We start from the raw sequence: 20,992 nt of genomic DNA, 5'->3' as shown, positions 1-20,992 counted from the left end.
AAACATTTGCCCTCATGGTGTTCCAATGATTTTTCCACTTGTGGCCCGGCCTTTTGGATATTTCTAAATCAGAATGCATTGCATGTTGCTAGCTTTACTTGCCTCTTTATCCCTTCTGTCTTCCTTAGTTTGGACTGCCAGAATTCTGTTAGTAATTGCTCCAAAGAACCCTAAGAAAGAGTTTCTATTATCTCAGTTTAGAGGCATCCAAATGTAAGCACACTAAAAACAAAACATTCATCAAGTAATTTCCATATGTTCTAGAGTCCCCTCTCTCCCAACCAGTTTTGTATAATGAATTATGTATGATGGAGTATGGATTGTTCTCAAGTAAAAGTGAAATTCCTCATATACACATAAGCTATCCAGGACTTGATGTAGTATTGGAAATATATGTCTAATCTTAATTCATCTCAAAGAATGACTATCTATGTATAGGCTTTAGGTAATGAGTTGAAGGAGAAAATAGTCTCTGGCCAGGTAGAAGAAGAACTATTACTCATGTGTTCACATTTAGCATCATGAACCACAGCGTGCTATGTAAAAGTAGGAGAGTTGCACAACCCTGTGGGGTCCGTCATGAGGAATATAATGATAAGACTCTAAAAGTTCCTGCCCCCCAAATATATATAACATGTGTTTTTACTAATTTCTTTCTAATGAAAAAATTTCCAAGAATCACTGGTAGGAAATTCACCCCCCAACGTAAATTTTAGAAGACCCGTTAAGAGTTACCTTGTCCTTTTATGGAAGTCTCCAAAAAATGCATGCACATTCCTACTTCAGAGATCACTATGAACAACTGATGGCAAGTCCTATGGGAACCTGCCATTGGTTTTGTCACTCTAATACATCCCATAGCTGAGCTAAAAAATGGAAGAAGCCTTCGGTTGGAATTCAACCACATGAGAACGGCTTTGGTTTAGTGAAAGCATGACAACATATTTGGTATTTTGTCTGCTTTCCTGACACATAACTCCAAGGTTCAGTGAACTGGTAGTATGTTTTGTTCATTATAACATCTTCAAGCATTTCTAAGATGTCTGGGGTTTGGCAAGCTCCGAAATTAACTTGCCAAGAACATTTTCCATTAGTATTTACACCCATATGTATTTTCAAGGAAATGGTCTGGGTGTTTCTGATTTAATAAGAGCTATTAAATGTAAAAATGGCCCCTTGAATACACTATGATAAATCACAACTAATTTTTAAGGGAAGAATGAAAAAGAATTCACATTTGCCAGTGAGCCCCCAATTTAAGAGATTTGAGTTTTGTCTAAGCCTTAAATCAAAATATTATTAAATCTAGAGTTGAATAAAACACATTCTTGCCATGCATAGCATGTATGCAATTTTCTGTTCATTTTTCCACCTCTGTTTAATTTACCATATCTTACCTGACACCAAAACATTTAAATACTTTGACATGTATATGTCAACTTATTACCAATGCTTTCCAGATTGCCTTCAAAAAAAATTATTTATTTATTTTTGAGAGAGAGAAAGAGAGTGAGAGGAAGAGGCACAGAGAGAGGGAGAGAGAGAATCCCCAAGCAGGCTCTGCACTGTAAGCACAGAGCTGGACGTGGGGCTCAATCTTACAAACCCAGGAGTTCATGACCTAAACCGAAACCAAGAGTTGCATGCTTACCTGACTGAGCCACCCAGGTGCCCCCAGATTGCCTTTTGTTTTAAGTAAGTTAAGTTGTTGGTCATAGTTTTTATTCACAGAGAAGGCCATAATTCAGCTTGCTAAAAAAATACCAAAAATTACGTGGAATTGTATGCAATCTTCCCCCAAGCACTAATGTATAACATGTTAAGTAATAGATTAAATACACTGCATGACAGTGTGTAAGTATGCGTCAGCATACTATTGTATTTTGAACACAGTGAGAAGGCATTAATATTTAGAATATTAAGGCACTAGTCCCTACTGTAATAATACTGAAGACAATATTTACGAAACTTTATATCATCTTTCTCGTGCTTCATGAGGGCTACTTGCCACTACTCTAGCAAGCTAAATGCCAGATCTCTGAAGTTTCTAACCCTTTAAACTTGAGAATCTTTTTCATGTGGAAGGGCTGCTATTTGGATCAAACTAAGCTCATCTAAGGAACAACAGATTTCAACCGATGCAGTTTAGACTCTTTTCAGGGAGGTGTGTGGTGTATTCGTGTTGTTTAGAGGTACAGATCTGTTATTTATGTAGTGTTTGCATGGTATGGGTGTCAGGAAACATCTTCCTTTCATCAATTTACAAGTGATTTGAACATATGTGTATAAACACTTGGGAAAGCCATGTGCTTTCATCCATGCAACTACATTATGCTTAGAACAACCCTCAAATAACATCTTCCTTTCACTATAATAAATAATAAAATTAATTTTAAATTATGTGCTTAAGCATTAGGGAAAATGATGTGCTTCCTTCCTTGAAATTACAGTGTTTTAAATGACATTGCCTTCTTTTTCCATTCATCTATTGATGAACACTTATGTTGCTTCCCTATCTTGGCTATTGTAAATAATGCTGCAATAAATATAGAGTTGCATATATCTTTTCAAGTTAGTGTTTCCATTTTTCTTTTTTTTTTTTCTTTTTGGTAAATACCCAGTAGTGGTATTATTGGATCATATGGTATTCCTATTTTTAATTTTTTGAGGAGCTTCCATACCCTTTTCATAGTGGCTGCACCAATTTACATTCCTACCAACAATGCATGAAGGTTCTCTTTTCTCTACATCCTCATCAGCCTGTGTTGTGCCTTGTCTTTTTAATACTAGCCATTTTGATTGGTATGAGTTGATATCTCACAGTAGTATTGATTTGCATTTCACTAGTGATTAGTGATGTTTATCTTCTTTCCATGTGTCTGTTGACCATCTGTAAATTTATTTGGAACTAGAAAAGATTCCAAATAGTCAAAGCAATCTTGAGATAGAACAACTCTTGAGATATCACAATCTCAGATTTCAAACTATATTACAAAGCTATGGTAATTAAAACAGCGTGGTACTGGCACAAAAATAGGCACATAGATCAATAGAATAGGGATCCCAGAAATTAACCCATGCCTCTATGATCAATTAATCTATGACCAAAAAGGCAAAGATATACAATGTAGAAAAAATATTTTCCTTAATAAATGTTGCTAGAAAAACTGGACAGCTTATATGCAAAAAAGAGATTGGATCACTTTCTTACACAATACACAAAAGTAAATTCAAAGTGCATTAAAGACCTAAAAGTAAGCTCTGAAACCATAAAACTCCTAAAAGAAAACTCTTGGACATCAACCTTAGCAACAGTTTTTTGGATCTGTCTCAAGTCAGTGTAACAAAAGGGAAAATAAACAATTGAGACTACTACTATTTTGATAACTAAAAGCTTTTACACAGTGAAGGAAACCATCAACCAAATAAAAGGCAACCTACCGAATGGGAGAAGGTATTTGCAAATGACATTTTTGATAAAGAGTTAATACCTAAAATATGTAAAGAACTCGTACAACTCAACAACTGCAACAAAAAAACAAATAATCCAATTTGATGTGGACAGAAGACCAGAATAGATATTTTCCAAAGGAGGTGTTATGCCAGTTCTCTTTTTCCCATCATCCTCTTCCACTTATGCTCACACATTTTGACTTTTGCTGTGGTGCGTTTGACATTATATGTAAAAATCCCCAGTGCACCAAACAAAGAAACCATGAAACAAACCGTTGCCTAAGAAACTTCCTTTAACTTCAGACACTTGAATGAAAACTAGGAAACTTGATAGCTCTTGGGGTAGCCTATTTTTAAACTTCCCCAAAGTTGAAGATGTACATGACTTTGATGATTGGGTAACAAATGCTTTTTCAATTCAAGTGGTTTCCAGTGTTTGCTTTCAAAAAAATTAAAGGAGGACCTAATTGAGTCGTCAGCTAATAAATCATTAAAAGTAATTTGGTTAAAAGATCACGATATTATTTTGGCATACAACATAGAAAGATTTTAAATAATTGGGTGATATATCTCTGCTAGAATAATTTTCATTCCCATTTATTTATTTTTTAAAATATGAGATATGTTGCTTACTGCTGACATTTATAACGATGAAATAGAGGAGTAAATGTGAGGCTGAATCCTGGATGATTGTTGAAACAAGTCATACCAATCCATGTCTGCATAAAATAAAGTAAATATCCATTCTTCTCATTAAAATGAATAAAATTTGCTTAATAATTATCAAATCTTGATTATATTGATTAATTGTGTATTAGTAATAATTCTATAAAACTGAAAATAAATAGTGCTTGCTTCAGTAGCACATATACTAAAACTAAGATGATAGAGAAGATTATCATGGACTCTGCAAGGAAGACTTCCAAATTCATGAAGTGTGCCATAAACAAACAAACAAACAAAAAAACCCTAAAAGTAAACAATAAATACAAAAATTTTTAATTCAGAATTTACAATAAAATTTTTAAAATTGTTGTTGAATATGGTTCTATTCTTCTATTTCCTTTGCTTGTCTGGAATAAAGGAATAAGCTAAAAGAGAAATCATTTGAATGATACATATGTCTTTAAAATATCTATCAGTGATATGATTTGGGTGAGATAGTTTAGACCTTTGCTTTAATAATGATAGTAAGTTTTTAAAAGTAGAAGTGTATGAAAGTACAAAGTTAAGAATAATTTTGAAAAGAAAATACCTACAATCCTAGCAAACTTGACAAATACGTTTTCAATTCTTTTTGTCCTCTAGTCTGCATATTATTTTTACAAAATATATCAATCTATTTTCAAGAAACCTAATCCTGATTTTTGCTATTAGAAATATCTCAAGGGAAAAATGTACAACAGAGAGGTCATTTATGTTAACAAATGTGGTGGATAATTTTAGCATTATTAAGGGCAGGCCAACCTGATATTATGTCACTTCTGCTATGATGTGGTATGAGGTATATAATTTCACCAATGATTATTCTAGTAAAAAATGTCCTCATTTGAATCCATCAAGCTTTTGCATTTAGCTTACAGTTCACTGAAAATATGGCAGAAGGAGCAATAAGCTAAAAGACATACAGAGGAAGCAAGCAGACAGAATCAGAAAGGGATGTCCTTTTGGACAACTGTCCCATTCAGGTCAACATCAGTGTTAATTAAAAACATGTCTCGTTAATGAAAGTCTGAAAGTAGCCCAAAGTGAGAATGCAACGTTACTAGGAGATAAAAATGGCATCTCAAATCAGGGAGGAAAAGATACAACTTTGTAATAAGTAAGATTGTGTAATGAGAGTTATGTAGAGAAAATAAATTTGGGTCCAGTCCTCCATCATATGACAGGATAACTTCTAAATGGCTTAGAGATTTTTTTTTTTAATTTTATAACTACTACAAGGAAACATAGGTGGTAGGTTTCACTATAAATCTAGAATGGAGAAAATTGTCCATACTAGGACTAAATTTATAAACGAAATAATGGAAAATATCAGTACACAGTACTCACCACTGAAAAATGGAAAAGACAAGTGAAGAACCAAAAAAAGTGATTTGTATCAGAAAAGGGCAGTCCACTAAATATATTAAGATCTAAAAGCAAAGAAAAACCTAGTGCTATAGAAAAATGAACAAAGTATTCAGGTAGCTCAAAGAGAACAGAAATATAAATGCTCTAAAATATGGAAAGATGTTCTGCTTTGCTCATAATAAGAAATTGCAAATTAAAACCACCCTGAGATCCCATTTCTCACATATTGTATTGGCTAGCATCCAAAAGTTTGGCAATACCCTCTGTGGATGAAAATGAATAAAACATTCTCCTATATTGGTAATGGAAATGCAAAATGTTAAAACCACTTTGGAAGGAAATTTAGTAATTACCAGCAACATTTTTGCATTTGGTTTGTGACCCAGTAATACTACTTCTAAGAACATCTCCCAAAGATACACTGAGAAAAATATGAAAAATAAAATGACATGTAAAGTGTATTTATGGTAGCAATACCTGAAAAATAAAGCCTGGGGAAAAGCCAAATGTACATCAATAAGGGACTTGGGTTAATTGAATACACACAATAAAGGAACACAATAGAGTTCTAGGTAATACTAATACTAACATGACAAAAGGAATAGGTCTCTAAACTACTAAGGACTTTTTTTCCCAGTATATATTATTAAATAAAGAAAGCTAGATGCAGAAAGTGGGTATAATATGCTATTGTGTACCCTAGAATGGTACAGTATATGCAACATGTTAAGTATAGATAGGAATATGTTACATATAAGCAAACACATTAAGTGTTTATATATATATATATATATATATATATATATATATATATATATATAGCTTATTGTAAGAGCTAGAAAATAATTTTATTTATTTATTTTTTTTAAGTTTATGTATTTATTTTGAGAGGGACAGAGACAGCATGAGCAGGGGAGGGGCAGAGAGAGAGGGAGAGAGACGGAATCCCAAGCACGCTGCATACCATCATAGCAGAGCCCAACGCAGGGCTCGAATACACAAAACCGTGAGATCATGACCTGAATCGAAACCAAGAGTCGGAGACTTAACCGACTGAGCACTCCTAAAAATAATTTTAAAATTAGAAAACATGTGGATACTTTGAAATGGGAGAGAAGAGGATGAAGAGGACAGAAATACCAGCTAGCCTTCTTCGAATATGCTGTTTCATAGGTTTTATTTTAGAACCATTTAAATATTCTGCATAATTGTAAAAGAAAATGTATTTAAAAGGGGGAAAACAGCATTAGCAAAACCTGAAAGCAAATTGAAACAAATGAAACTATGTATTGAATTGATGATATAAACACACAGAGTGGAATTAGTCCAAGTGCCTTTAAAACACATTAATTTAACTGGACACCCCAGTGCATATAAAGCAAGGGCAGAAACAGTTTTAAAAATAGAGCTGTTTTCAGTATAGATTTTGTTAGTAACTAATATTACTGTTAGTCTGATACACAAATAGACACAGTTATCCTATTTCCATACTTCATAAGTTTTAGACATTTTTGGTCATAAAAGGTTTTATAGAGATGGAGGCCAATGTGATCGATGAAGAGGTCTAAAGAACATCAGGTAAAAATGAAAAGATTTTAGAGATGTCGATACCGAAAGCCATGCTTTATCTGGGATTAGTTACTGATTAGAATAATTTTAGGTTCAATGAAGATAATTTAAATATAATCTGTGTATCAAAGAGTCAAAAAGTACAATGGAAACAGAAGAAATGGAGATAAAGGTACAATACAGAAATGGAGAAGTAAAGGTAAACACTGATAAAAGTAGATTACAAAAGAGTATGTACAGTAAAACCACACTTCAGAAAATAAAAGGTATTTATACTTAGAAAAAGATCTAGAAATCAATAGACTAGTATGTTTGAGGTTGGGAGAATGTTCCTATTGTTGTTGCTGCCTTTATTTTATAATTTTCTACATGGGATATTTACTGTCTCAATAAGAATAGGTTATCTTATTTCAGAAATAAAACATAAATTCATTTTTTCTACCCTCGAGCCAATGATATTTCTCTTATTAAATCTGAATGTAAAACATGACTATAATTTTTTAAATTATTCCCCATTTCTCTTTGTTATATTTGAAAATGTTAATACTCTGTATGTTTTAAAAGAATCCTTTAAAAGGAACAATGTAAATCTAAGTGAATTAAAACTGAAGTCTTTATCACTTATTCCTTTACAAATTTAAATATCTAAAATTTCTCAAACCACTCCTCATTCAAAGACTGGTTTTCCCGAAGCTTAGTTTTTCTTCTACAACTTGCCACTTAAAAGCTATATTTGATTTTAGTCACGTAATTTTTCTTAAGGCAGAAAACTAGTGATGAAAATGGGATTTTATTTCTGCCTGTACTTTTCTTTTCAAAATAGAAAATACATTTTTTTATCTTTTATGTCATTACTGAAAAGACCTCCATCACTGCTAATTGATTTTTTCAAGTATTTTTATGCAATTGTTACTAGGAAGACATATTTAGTAATCCAGACCATGCATTACCTTACTAGACCAGCAAAATCTGTTACTGTTAAAAAAAAAAAAAAAAAAAAAGATGTATTTAGTATAGGTGATGGCTACTCATATCCCCAGAAGTATAATGTGTAGAAGAATTTTAACTACCAGCCCTTTGGCAGACTGACAACGTATTTTTAGTCAAAGAGTAATAATTCTTTCTTATCCCATTTCTCATCCTGGTAAACAACAACTCTTGGTTCCTTTAGGACTGGCAACATTCAGTGACAACAGTTGAAACTTCAGCACACGTTATTGGAATTTCATCCTGCTCAGGGCTTCTGCATGTTTGGAAAACTATTAGGTTTGGGTATTGTGATTAAGATGAAGGTCCGTTTGGCCATAACTTTTTTATGGAGACTTTGAGAGTCCAGGTTTACTACTTACTAAACTGTTCTAAAATGAAGTGTGTATCCTTTATAAGAATCACATCTTAGAAAAAAGTGTGATCCTTATAAAAATAAGGCAAGTGATTTTAATAAAGAGGCTACAAAAAAGGGAAGCTATAACCTGCTCCCCTTTTTCACTCTGGCCCCATCTGTTGTAAATGAATAAAGGCACAAATTGGGTTTTATGCTGAACACTTAAAAGTCAGTAGTGGTTTAAGGTTATAAGCAAATGAAAACCAGAAGGAGACTTGGAAGTTATGTGAACCTACGTGCTTGAAGACACAGGTTTCTACCAGGTAACTCTAGCGAGAAAAATGGCTAGGATAAAGCTGGGAAGTTTGAGAAAGACTACTCCAATATTCCCAATCTCTTTGTCCTCTGGAGTCAGTCTGTGAAGAAATCTTCTTGAGTCTGGGCCAAATTAAAACTAAGAGATGATAGAAAAAATGTCCAAAGCTAAATTGCTTCACTTACTGGCTTTATTCTTTGCTTAAGAAACCTTTCTATGATTTTTTGTTGTTAAAACGCCCTTTCTTTTGTGAAATGATTATACTTAGAAGTCATATTGCTGTTGTTTCTAGCTTTCTTTTTAATGCTCATTTATCTACAATACATAAATTAGTAACTCTATACAGGTTAATAATCAGTTTTGAAATTGTACTGACAAGTAAAATGGAACAGAGAACCACACAGTTTGTCCAATTTACTCACATAAATTGCTTTACCCAATTTAAAATGTTTTACCCAACATGAGATGGTGTCCTGGCTCTCCAACATACCTGGTTGAGGAAGTAGACTAAGATATGAAATATAAGGCATGAATAATTGAAGAACTTAGCATTGAGAAACTCGAGAACAGTAAAGGAAATGCATTTAAGGGTACCCTTCCCTCAGCCCAGAAGCCTCTATTTTATAAATTCCCACACTTTTGAAGGAGTGCCTTCCTAATTCAATACTTGTCTCCTTTGTTAAGTCTTCTGGGCTGCCCCCTTTTAGGCTAAGATCTATGTCTCTCTTCCACCAGAATGTCTTCATAGGGAGCACATGCTCTTTAAAAACTGCCTGGCTCAAAATGGACATTTATCAACTCAAATGTTAGCTGAGCTAGACTAGGTTTATCTTACTTATTCTGCTTATTTGGCTTTTGATTACAATTACCATAGGTTTTTCCTGTGTCTCATCTCATTTGGAAAAAAAAGCTGGTCCCATGTAGTAATTCTGGGCTCTTTTTGCTTGGTTCGTCTGCCAGGATAGAAGCAAGGACTCCAAGTTCGGAAGGTGAACTAGGGTCAGATTACTAAATTCTGACCTAATGCTTTTTTCCTACTGACTTAGGATAATGAAAAAAAATGCACTCACTTTGTATTATGAAGATTCAAGTAGCATCCTAGTTCTTAAAAGAGCTCCTATCAAATATACTAAATAATTTTTACAATGAGAGGGAGAGAGAGAGAAAGAGAGAGAGAGAGAGAGAGAGAGAGAGAGAGAGAGAGAGAGAGAGAAAGAGAGAGAGAGAGATACAGGAAAAAAGTTATTACTTTAAGAACTGACTGTTGGATTCCTAAGAGAATGTGTTCTTACTGTTTAGAAAGTTTCCCCAAGGTATGGAAATAGAAGAAACATCTACAGAAATTGCTTCCAGTTATAGAGAATTTGCATCCCAATAAAATATTTTTTTGCCAAAATCTTTATTACTGGAAGGTAAAGTAACACAGTGTTAAGTTTTAATCGAGGCATCTCTCTGGTCCTTTTGTATTCTTGGTATCTTCTTCCTCTCTAGCTCTAGGCCCTCAAGCCATATTTGGTGGCCAGACCTTTCCCTGCCACCTTCCTTAGATGCTTTTTCTTATCTGTGTCTAAATTCAAGACTTCTTTCAAGGTACAGAGGCTGAAGGCCACATAGCGGTTTCCTTTTTTTTTTTTTCCTTAAGAAAATAATCTTAAATGTGACCAGCTCAGTCCAGCTCAGATAAGGTGAGACCTTATACTTTACTAATGACGAGCAAGACTTAAGTACAGGAATTTTGTGAGCGTATAAATTAATCAAGGAATTACCTAAATGTATAAAGGAAGAAAATCACCAAGTGGAAGGAGAATCTATGTGGTATATCAGGGAAAATGTTCTGATTGAGATCAATTTTGGATTAGCGCCAGAGAAGTGTTGATTCAGCCTGAGAAAGGCGAGAGCTTTGAGGGGTCAGAGGAACACTGGAGCATGTCATCTGTGCCAGGAACGAAGAAAAGTGGGAACATGGTAGAGACTATTCAGTGCTTCTTGACATTCTTTAATTATAATGACACATAGAAAATAATGTCTGTTGTTTGTACTGCAACTGGGATAAATAGAAGAATGGTAAACACCCTTCTTAAACATCTAGGGGCCGCATCCAACAGCTCCCAGACTCAAACAATGAATATTTGGATAATCTAAAACCCATTTTTGGTGTATGAGTTGAAAAAAAAAGGGACAGATTCCTTTCAGAAACTTTAACAGATTCTTACTTCACTTGAGTGGAAAGCAGATTAGTGCTATGTAGGCTTTGCCAATGTTGACCTTCAATTTTTTTTTTTTTTTAATGTTTTAAAGGCTCACAAGTCCATTTTGGTGGGTGTAAAATATACAATCTGGTCACAGTGATCATCTGTTCATTTGTGAATCATTCTTTGTCTCCTGGAGAACAGGTTTTTCTCTGACCCATTTATGATATGAGTCATAATGCCCTATTTAGAGCTTAACTTTTAAAATGTAATATTTTCATTAGAGGTATGCCACATAGAACATACCCCTGGTTAATATATCCCAGTAGAAAGCTCCTTGTTTTTAACAAACAAACATCCATCTCTTATTTAATATTTTCACCTGAAAATAAAAACTAGAAAAGTAGTTTTCATGCCCCCAATAATACATGATAAGCAACAGCATTAACAACAAAAAAAATACTCAGAAAAACCCTTGAGTTACTTTTCAGATAGAATGGGTAGAACTCAGAATCTCATGTGGGTGGATGTCTTAAAGAACACTGTAAATGTCAGTAAAGGGAATGCTACTGGAACCAAGAGCGACCATGTTAATGGGAATATAAAACAACTATTTTTTTAATAACTATATTAGTTGCTTAGTGATCAGAGAGTAATGTCTTAGGTATTTTGTATCTTAACATGGTAGTATACTTTTTGTTTATTTATTTTTTTAACATTTATTTATTTTTGAGACAGAGAGAGAGAGAGCATGAACAGGGGAGGGTCAGAGAAAGAGGGAGACATAGAATCTGAAACAGGCTCCAGGCTCTGAGCTGTCAGCACAGAGCCCAACGCGGGGCTCGAACCCATGGACCGCGAGATCATGACCTGAGCCAAAGTCGGACGCTTAACCAACTGAGGCACCCAGACGCCCCAGTAGTATACTTTTTAAACAAAAGTGTTTTACTATGCTGCAATTAAAAGATATTGGGTATTTCAGTGTGTCATGTAGTTCATTATAGTTTTTCCAATTTAAATAATAGAAAATGGATCCTCTAATAGGCAGAACAATATCCCCCAAATGTATAGGTTCTAATAGCTGGAACCTGAAAATGCTACCTTGTTTGTAAAAAGGATGCTTGCTAATGTGATTAAGTTAATGGTTTTGAGATGAGGAGATTACCCTGGATTATCTGGGTGGATCCTGAATGAAATCACATGTGTGCTTATAAAAAGGAGATAGAAGGAAGTTAGACACACCAGAGAGGAAAAGGTTATGAATGCTGACAGCCACCAGAAGCCGGAAGAGGCAAGAAACAGGTTCTCCCCTAGAGCTTCTGGAGAGAGCCAGACTCTGCCAACACCTTGTTTTTGGCCCGGAAATACTGATTTTAGGCTTCTGGCCTCCAGAACCGTGAAAGAACAAATTCTGTTGTTTTCAGCCACCCACTTGGTGGTAATTTGTTATAGCAGCCACAGGAAACTAATACAGGTCCCCAGTCAGCATTTTTATAAAGAATCTCTGAATTTTCAGAAATGGATTTCTGATGTTTAGTAAATGATGTGATGTGTGTATTTCCAAGTTTCTTGGATGAGAGCCTACTTCTGACACATACACACTTTTTATATATCCTCTACTGTGACCAACGTTAACCACAACTGCTTACCCCACATCCAAAAGTGAACTGACACGCTTCTCTCTCCTTTTGTGACCACTTGGTCAGACTCTTGATCCAGCATTTCTCCAGGCTTCTGCCCCTGCTCCCATCCCATTATCATTATCTACTGCCTCAAACGGCCTGGCTGGAGGCAGAGGATGTTGTACATTGAAAGTCAAATTTTAGGCTGTTCTGAAAGAAATCTAGTAAACAAATTACCTATGCCTTGACAATAATAAAGCACCTATATTATTGATCATGTTTTGTAATAACCAAAGCATTGGTGACAAAGAATGGTCCCATTTTGCTGAAATGTAGAGGTACAGTATAGTTTTCAAAAAGTTAAAAACGTGATTCTCTTATAAATACAGAATGAATGCATATCGGAAATGTTATTTGAATCTCAGTGTTTCCCCCCTCAGCTCATGGCTGACCTGGGTCCTCCTTGGCTCTTGGTGGTTTGGAGTAGTTCTGAAACTCAACTGACTCCCATCTGGTTTTGGCCTGTCTACATGTAACGTCTGCTAGTGGCTCCCGTCACTCTGGGGATAACTCACAGAACTCTTGGCTATAGGTGAAGTTATTTTTTCTACCTGGTAAAGATCAGATGTCTCTCAAATAAATAAAATTAATTTGTGTCGCTATGGATAGGATTCATTTGCGTTGCTTTCAGGTAAGAGTCCTTTACAAGTGCTGTCATTATTCTACCAGTTAACCTTACCCCCACAGAGCTGTAAAATAGTCTAATCAATAGAAAGGCACACCCCTGTAGGATAAGATAATCTCTGGAAGGTCAATTAGACACCACCCAGCACTTGATGGAAAGAATACTCAGTAATCTCCTTAGTAAATAGTCTCAAGCAGTATTGATTTATTGTGCTGCCTACTCTGATTAAATATTGACTTTGGGTATTACCACTCATTCCTGTCACCACTCCTGCTCTATTTGTTTTTTGGCTAATTATGCTTGCAACCTCCATGGTTGGAAGAGATCCAGGACTTTCCTACCTCGAAGTGTGAGCCCAGCCTCTTACTGGATCCAGACAGAGTATATGCCTCACCTCAAATCAGAGACCTATGCCATTCCTGACTGTAATGAACCTCTTCCCAAGGATAATAGACAATAGGCAAATCACAATCCCCCACATTATGGTATGGTTTTCCCCAAGGACCTGACAAGACAATCACTATTAGCATGTATTCTGAGTAGCATCAGCACGACCGCAAGGCAGTAGTACAAGGCAGCCTCTTCCTGGGATGTCAGCGTGCGATGTGGCAGCTGTAGAACATTCCATCATCAAGGGAACTCTTCTGAGTTCCATCTTCATTAGGAAGCAGCACAGGAAGCCAAGGCTGATATTTTGAATGACAGGAGAGTAGAGGTAGCCTCTCCTCAGGTCAGACAGAATACTACTTTGAAATACTATAGGTTAAAAAGAAGAGAAAAGATGATTTTGTTTCATGGTCATAGTCTAGTGAAGGCCAGCATACAGATATGGATTATACACTAACAGGAAGAAATATATTTAGTAATAGTTTCCAAAAAGAAGATGCTTTTGCCACTTGAGTGAATGATTCCACTAATTAAATCATAGAATCAAAACGAAAAAAAATTATAAATCTTAACGAGTAATAATATGAATATAAAAATTGACGTTACCAGTCATTTTCTACATGATGTTGGGCAAGTTCTGTAATCTTTCTAAGCTTCAGTTGTTTTATCTTTGAAATGGGCTTTCAGTCATAGGATTAGATGAAACACATGAAGTACATAGAACAGAATCTAGAATATTGCAAACAAAGAATGTTAGTCACTGCTGCTATACTTCTCCTCCTCCTCCTACTGCTATAGCAAATATTATTTTATATTCCCATGGTATTTAGTATTTTCTTGAAATAATGGAAATTTGAAGACTGAAACCTACTTAAGCCAAGCAGTTAAAGCATATTTATCCTATCAGAAATAAGGCGTCAGAGCTATTTAAAAATGGACTTCATTATAACATAAACAGTTTCTTGGTTTGTTTGGTTTTTTTTTTTTGAATTTTAAGTAGGCTCCATGCCCAACATGGGGCTCGAACTCAGAACCCAGAGATCAAGAGTCGTGTGCTCTAATGACTGAGAGAGCCAGGCGGCCCAATATACCATACACAATTAAATGGCAAAATGCTTAACATGAAATTTAGATTATAATGGAGCTACCAAATAATTCATGCTTTGGAGGCACCTCTACTGGTGCATAAACAACTAGTAATTTTAAGAAGTCTATTGAAAACCATACTTGTTTTTCTCCTACCATAAACACTTATAAAGAAAGCACTTCTCTTGCCTGAGGCACAATAAACAATTGATAACTGTAAATTTGTAGAATACCACAGAAAGAATGATTATTAATGAAAGAAATAGATTATGTCCTTTGTTGTTTGACTTTTAGAAAATATCTTTAATCTATGTTTTGGTACTGTTATGCAAGGCAGAAAGAAATGTGTCAAGGGAGAAAATAGATGTAAAAATTATTAAAGTAATTAGACCATTTAATAGTTTCAATTAATAATTATGCAGTATTTGAGATAATTCATCATCTGGTTTCTAACCCATTAGTAATGACCTAGTTTGGTTACTCCCTCTTGCCCTTCTGTTTCATTCATTTTTTTCTCACATGGGCTTGTTCTTTCAATATTGGCAAAGTAGCTTCTTTTCATAATTTTCATGCTACCTGTATGGAAAAATTATCTGAATTTGGACACTGGTTTTTGCCATGTTTTGACATTAAGTACAAAGCCTCACCATTTAATTTTTTTTAAAGATTTCTTCTTACTTTCTTTTTTCTCTTTTTAGCTAATCTTCTGAAACTTTTCTGAGCTCCCACAAATGCTTCTGACTTGCACATGTGTCACTGATTTCATCACAGTAGTTTCAGAATTTTAATATTTCACCTAAATCATTGGAATAGGTAAAAAAAGAAAAAAAAAAAAAGACTGGGCTGCCCAGGTGTCTCAGGTGGCTAAGTGTCTGATTCTTGATTTTGGCTCAGGTCACGATCTCATGGTTTGTGAGTTTGCACACTATTTTGGGCTCTGTGCTGACAGCACATGGAACCTGCTTGAGATTCTTTGTCCTCTCTCTGCGCTTCACATGCGATCTCTCTCAAAACTAAGTAAATAAATAAACATAAAAAAAAAAACCCACCTAGAATGAATCCACAGATGTGATATGATTTCTTATATTGTCATAACTCTTAAGAATCAATTTGAATTTGAATTTCATTTGTACTGACTATTTGACACTTAAAATGACCCAGACTTCTTTTTTCCTTTTACCAGGTTCCTAGTGTTAAGTAATATTAAATGTGTAACCCAACCAAATTGTGCCACTCAGAGCCTGGAGAGAACAGATAATAATAGCTTTCTGGAAGAGATTTTCGGGTGGCCTACCCAATAAAGGGATCTAATTTGTAGTACTCATATTGTGAGGGACTTTATATACATTATTTTCATTTTCAAAGTAATTCTCTAAATTATATAACTATGCTTATTTTAGAAATAAGTAATTTCATTGCTACTGCTAAATCTGAATTTAGAGTCTGTGTTGGTTTCATCTTACCGAGATATTCCCTACCATGCAGTGACAAATAAAGAAGTGCAAATAGATCAAATAGATCATCTGTCAAAAGCCAAAAAATTAGAAATACGTGGTATAGCCAAATACCTACTAGATAATGACTGGTATTGTAATTGAGTGGTAATGTTCCAGAAATTTGAATAAAATATAAATTAAATGGAATGCTAAATCCCACCAATATCCCTGCCATGTCTAACTAAAACAGTGCCAAGGACAAATATGTTACTTATTTCAAATAATAAAAGGAGTTATATGTTTTATTTATTTATACAAATTTTCAGTCTTATTTATAAAAACATCACATTATAAGCCTAAAAAACCAGGCAAAGTGGGAGGTCTAAATTTTGTTAAAAATCTCAAAAGGATTCGAAGCATACACACACACACACACAAACACACACCCATGATTGGTTATCACTGAAACTCAGGTTATCCCTGAATATTTCAAACATCATCTTTTTTGCACATGCTATCAATATTCCCCCCTCCTGAGAAAGATTCAGAGCATCAGTTCCTTGAAGTTTCAACTTCAGCATTTATTGAATGAATTGGACTTGAATGTGTTTGGTTATTATGAGTCAATAATACTATGTGGTGATCCAAAAACTGTGTTTCCAAACTGCTGTACTGAGAAGCAGAATTTCATTTTGCTTTTCAACTCTGCTATTTTCAACTATTTTTCTACATTTGTTTGGAGCCTTTCATAAGCTCACTCATTCATTAGATATCCATGTTTATTGTGTCTTTATGACATGCAAATCATTCATTGAACTAATGTTCTAGGTGCTGGCAAAGTGTTAAATATAAATTCTCTTATTTACACAAGGAATATATTTCTTAAAGTGTTTTCCTCTATATGTAAAATCACCTCAATCCAACAGAAGAAGAGGGCTTGAGTGCGTACTCAAATATAGTAACATGGGACAAAAGCTGCCAGACAACAGGCTTTGGGTTGTTATCGTTGGCTAATGTTGGATTATGCAGTGGTGAATATAATAAAATACACAGTAGAAATTGCTTATCTAAGCAAGCATCATTTCAAGGTAGAAATATGAGAGACCTAGGAAAAGGCATAAGGGTAATAATATAATAGCATTTATCAGTTCACATTAAGAGATGTGAAATGTTTATATACAGTTGTTTTGTTTTGTTTTTTAATTTGTATATTGTCCTGAGGGAAATCTGTAAAGACATTCCATAGGCAAGGTTTCCTCAGTGATGTTCATGAGGGTATCCTTGATATTTTCAAAGAATATGATTAAATAATTTGATCATATTGCAAAAAGTTTACAGCATCTGTTTTAAACTCATCTACCCTGCATAGTAACATGAATCAATGGAGACATTCATCACTATGCACACAACAGAAATTGTGTTCTCCTATTGATATAATTAAATACTCATAGAAGCCTAAATGCATAATAGCTTCCAGACCCTTTGTTTAATGCCAAAAATCAATGGCTCCGCTTCCAATGAACTCGATAGGCATATGTTCCTAGTCAGAACCATTGTGAACCCTCTCCAGTTTCTAAACATTTATTGCTGGTACTGTAATAATAAACATCTTGCATTTATAAAATGTAATGTTGCCTAGAATTTTTCATTTTTCAAGAATGCTGAGCACACTATCTAATGGCTCTCATATGTCCAGTGTGCCCACGAACAATTTGTCTTCTGAGTGCAGTGTTAATCTGACACCTCAAGGACAGACCTGTTTTCAGAGGGACTCAAAGAAAAGCTAGAAACATTCATAGGCTTAATAACTACTGAAAATCCTAGCACACTGTGGCTGGGATTACTCAGATTTCTGGATCGCATTACTTCTTCATGCCATATTTTGCTTAACTAAGAGTTATTAAAAATGCTAGGAGATTATTTTTTGACTTATTGCCAAATATGTACACTAAACACACTTTTAATATATGTGCATATATATAAAATCAAGCTAATGATGACATTTATGGTTCAATTGTTTTGTTTCTCATCTGGCTCAGAGATGGGTGTGTAACAGTAATGCACTTTCCATTTGCTTAAGCCCGTTGCATGTGATAACCCCACAGCAGTGATGAAGGAAGGAAATATATTCTTTGGCCATAAACACTGTGGGGCAGAGAAAAATCCCTCCTTTAAAGACAAATCCAAGATTTTGATCTCGGGTCAAGGGTAGCACATTAAACATGAGGATTTTCTGTGTTTTTTGTTTTTTGGTTTTGAAAATCTATTTCTCAAAAACAAAAACCCCACCAAAACACAAAAAATGGGGATTTCTTAATGGTGCTATTTTGCTTGGAGTCAAAACTTAAAAACTTGCATCTCCAACGGAATAAAAGATTGCTTCCTGTAAAAAAGAAATTAATTGACGAAAGAAAAATACTGAACTAAAGCTAGAAACAAGGCAAAGATATTCACACCTGGGTCCATACTGTTTGCTTCTCTTATTTGACGTGCATTATTAATCTTCACATTCCCGGGTGGCTTGACTGAGACTTGAATATTCACACCAATACCTTGAATTCAAACAATGTTTTATACAGGTGTGAGGGTGAAGTCAAATGAAAATGATATCCATCAGGCCCGCATACAAATTTTGCTCATTTCTTTCTCACTGTTTGTATTTAAGGTGTTTCCACCACCAAAATTGTCAGCTTCATAGTGATTTTTAATGTTCTCTCCATATTTCTTATTCCAAGGAAATACTTAACCCAGAGCTTTGAAAAAATGGCAACGGCTCAAAAGGAAGAAGCAGCCATGCCCCTCATATTTGTTGGTCACAATTATTTCCCTTACTGATCTCCTAGGTTATTTTTTTTCTACCCAAGAGCATATGGGGAAGAGTTATGACCTGCATTTGATATACACAAGGCCAAAAGAATGTTTAAGGTAGAAACGATTTTTCATGTGAGTTTAGTACTTCAGACCATTTTACTTTTTTATTTAGATTTTAGCTACTGGTATTTCCACTTGGGCTAAACTGATTCATCTAACTTCCAAAGTTCACCTATCTGTTCAAACTCTAATATTGAGGATTCAGTGTTCGTCCTCTATAGGCTGTGAGTATCTCTAGAATAGAAATTCAAGGTTTGGCATAAGTTCTGTGGTCTCATGATGAGCCCAACAGTCCTGTCTCCAGCCTCCTTTTTAAAAGTTTTTATTGAAAAAAAATTTTTTATTGAGATGTCATTGACATTTAACATGATATTTGTTTTGGGTATATGACGTAATGATTAAATATTTGTATATATTGCAAAATGATAACAGCAGTAAATCTAGTTTAACACCCATCACCACAATTAGACACAAATATTTTTCTTGTGATAAGAACTTTTAAGATTATTCTCTTAGTAACTTTCAAATATACAGTATTATCAACTATAGTCACCATGCTGTATGTTACATGCCATGATTTACTTGTTTTACAACCAGAAGTTTGTACCTTTTGATCATCTTCACCCATTGCATGCTGCCACCACCCGCCTTGCCTTTGGCAACCACCAGTCCATTCTCGGTATCTTTGATTTTGGTTTTTCCTTGTTTGTTTTTTAGATTCCACATATATGTGAGATCATACGGTCTTTGTTTTTCTCTAAGTTATTTCATTTAGCAAAATGCCCTCAAGGGCCATCCGTGTTGTCACAAACGGCAGATTTCCGTCTTTGTTTTCTTTTTTTTTTCATAGTCTGCATGTTTAATCACTTTATTTATTTATTACTCTTTTAAGTCACTTTAAAACCACTGACATTATCTCATGTCTATTAACTAGAACCAACAATGCTGCCTGTTTAAAATACAAGGGAAAAAAGAAAAAAAAAAAAAAAAAAGCACCGTGCACCAACCCAGTATTGTACAAAACCAGCCAGCTGGCTAGCCACAAGGGTGAGAGGAGGTGAGAAAGGAGGGGGCACCCTGGGCAGGTGGCTGAGTGCCAAGAAGGGCTGGAGGACGAAACAAAAGAGGTTAGGAGGGGAATGATTGTTATAATGAAAGGGTACAAAAGGCACCTCAGGAGAGGGGACTTAGGGGTCAGGGCAGATCAGTGCTGTCTCCACCAGGACACAGTGTTGGAGGGTTTGGTCCAACCACCTTGCATAGGACCCGCCTAATCTGCCAGCCTCTTCAGGACTTGGGGTTCAGACACTTCTCACTCTACACAATAGAAGAGAATCTTCAAGGGTTCATTTCCAGTTTTTTTTAATCTTTCAAAAACATTTTCTCCCCAAACTAAATTTGATTGGCATGACAAAATTGAAGGCAACTCCAAACACAACTTCCTATGTTTAAAAAGGAAACCATGGTTAATGGAGCAAAACTGAGAAAGAGGTCTTCTTTGAGCTAAATATAGCTTCAGCATTCTTTTCATAGTTGTTTTATTTTTTTAAGTAGATCTTGGCAAAGAGTTTCCTAATCAAATGAACAAATCCAGAGTGAAGTAAAAAGGCCCATATGAGTAGATGTTTATTCCGAAGAAGTTTTCAATGCTGTGCATGACCTCTTTGCTGAGTTTCTGATTTTATTTATTGCTCTTTACATGCCAAGAACTGCTTACTTAAAGGTACATTTATCTGCAATCTTTCTACTGGCGTCATGCAATCTTCTCTGTTAGTGGTGATAAAGGCTGTGGCTTGTGAATGCGTATAAATATTTTGTTAATTCAACCCTAACACTCAAAAGAAGTTAAAACAGTTTGCTTTTAACTACCTTCATTCCTTCTCCAAAAAAGAATTTAGACAAGAGGTGAAGCACTTATACAATATCCCATATTTATGTTTTATAACTGAGGTGTTATCTCTAGTAGAGATATCTGATTATT

The 20,992-nt window shown here is 34.9% G+C and overlaps 1 non-coding gene across 1 annotated transcript; it reads left to right on the top strand.

Moving 5' to 3' along the window:
• Positions 1-4,300: 4,300 nt before the first annotated feature.
• LOC123384171 lies at positions 4,301-4,403 on the top strand. The gene has a single exon (XR_006594908.1). It is a non-coding gene; the product is annotated as a U6 spliceosomal RNA (small nuclear RNA).
• Positions 4,404-20,992: the final 16,589 nt, after the last annotated feature.

The sequence above is a fragment of the Felis catus genome, chromosome A2 (assembly GCF_018350175.1).
Source record: "Felis catus isolate Fca126 chromosome A2, F.catus_Fca126_mat1.0, whole genome shotgun sequence".
NCBI classification, from domain to species: Eukaryota; Metazoa; Chordata; class Mammalia; order Carnivora; family Felidae; genus Felis; species Felis catus.
The sequence above is the reverse complement of the archived record's forward strand: the minus strand, read 5'-3'. Positions and strand labels throughout refer to the sequence as shown.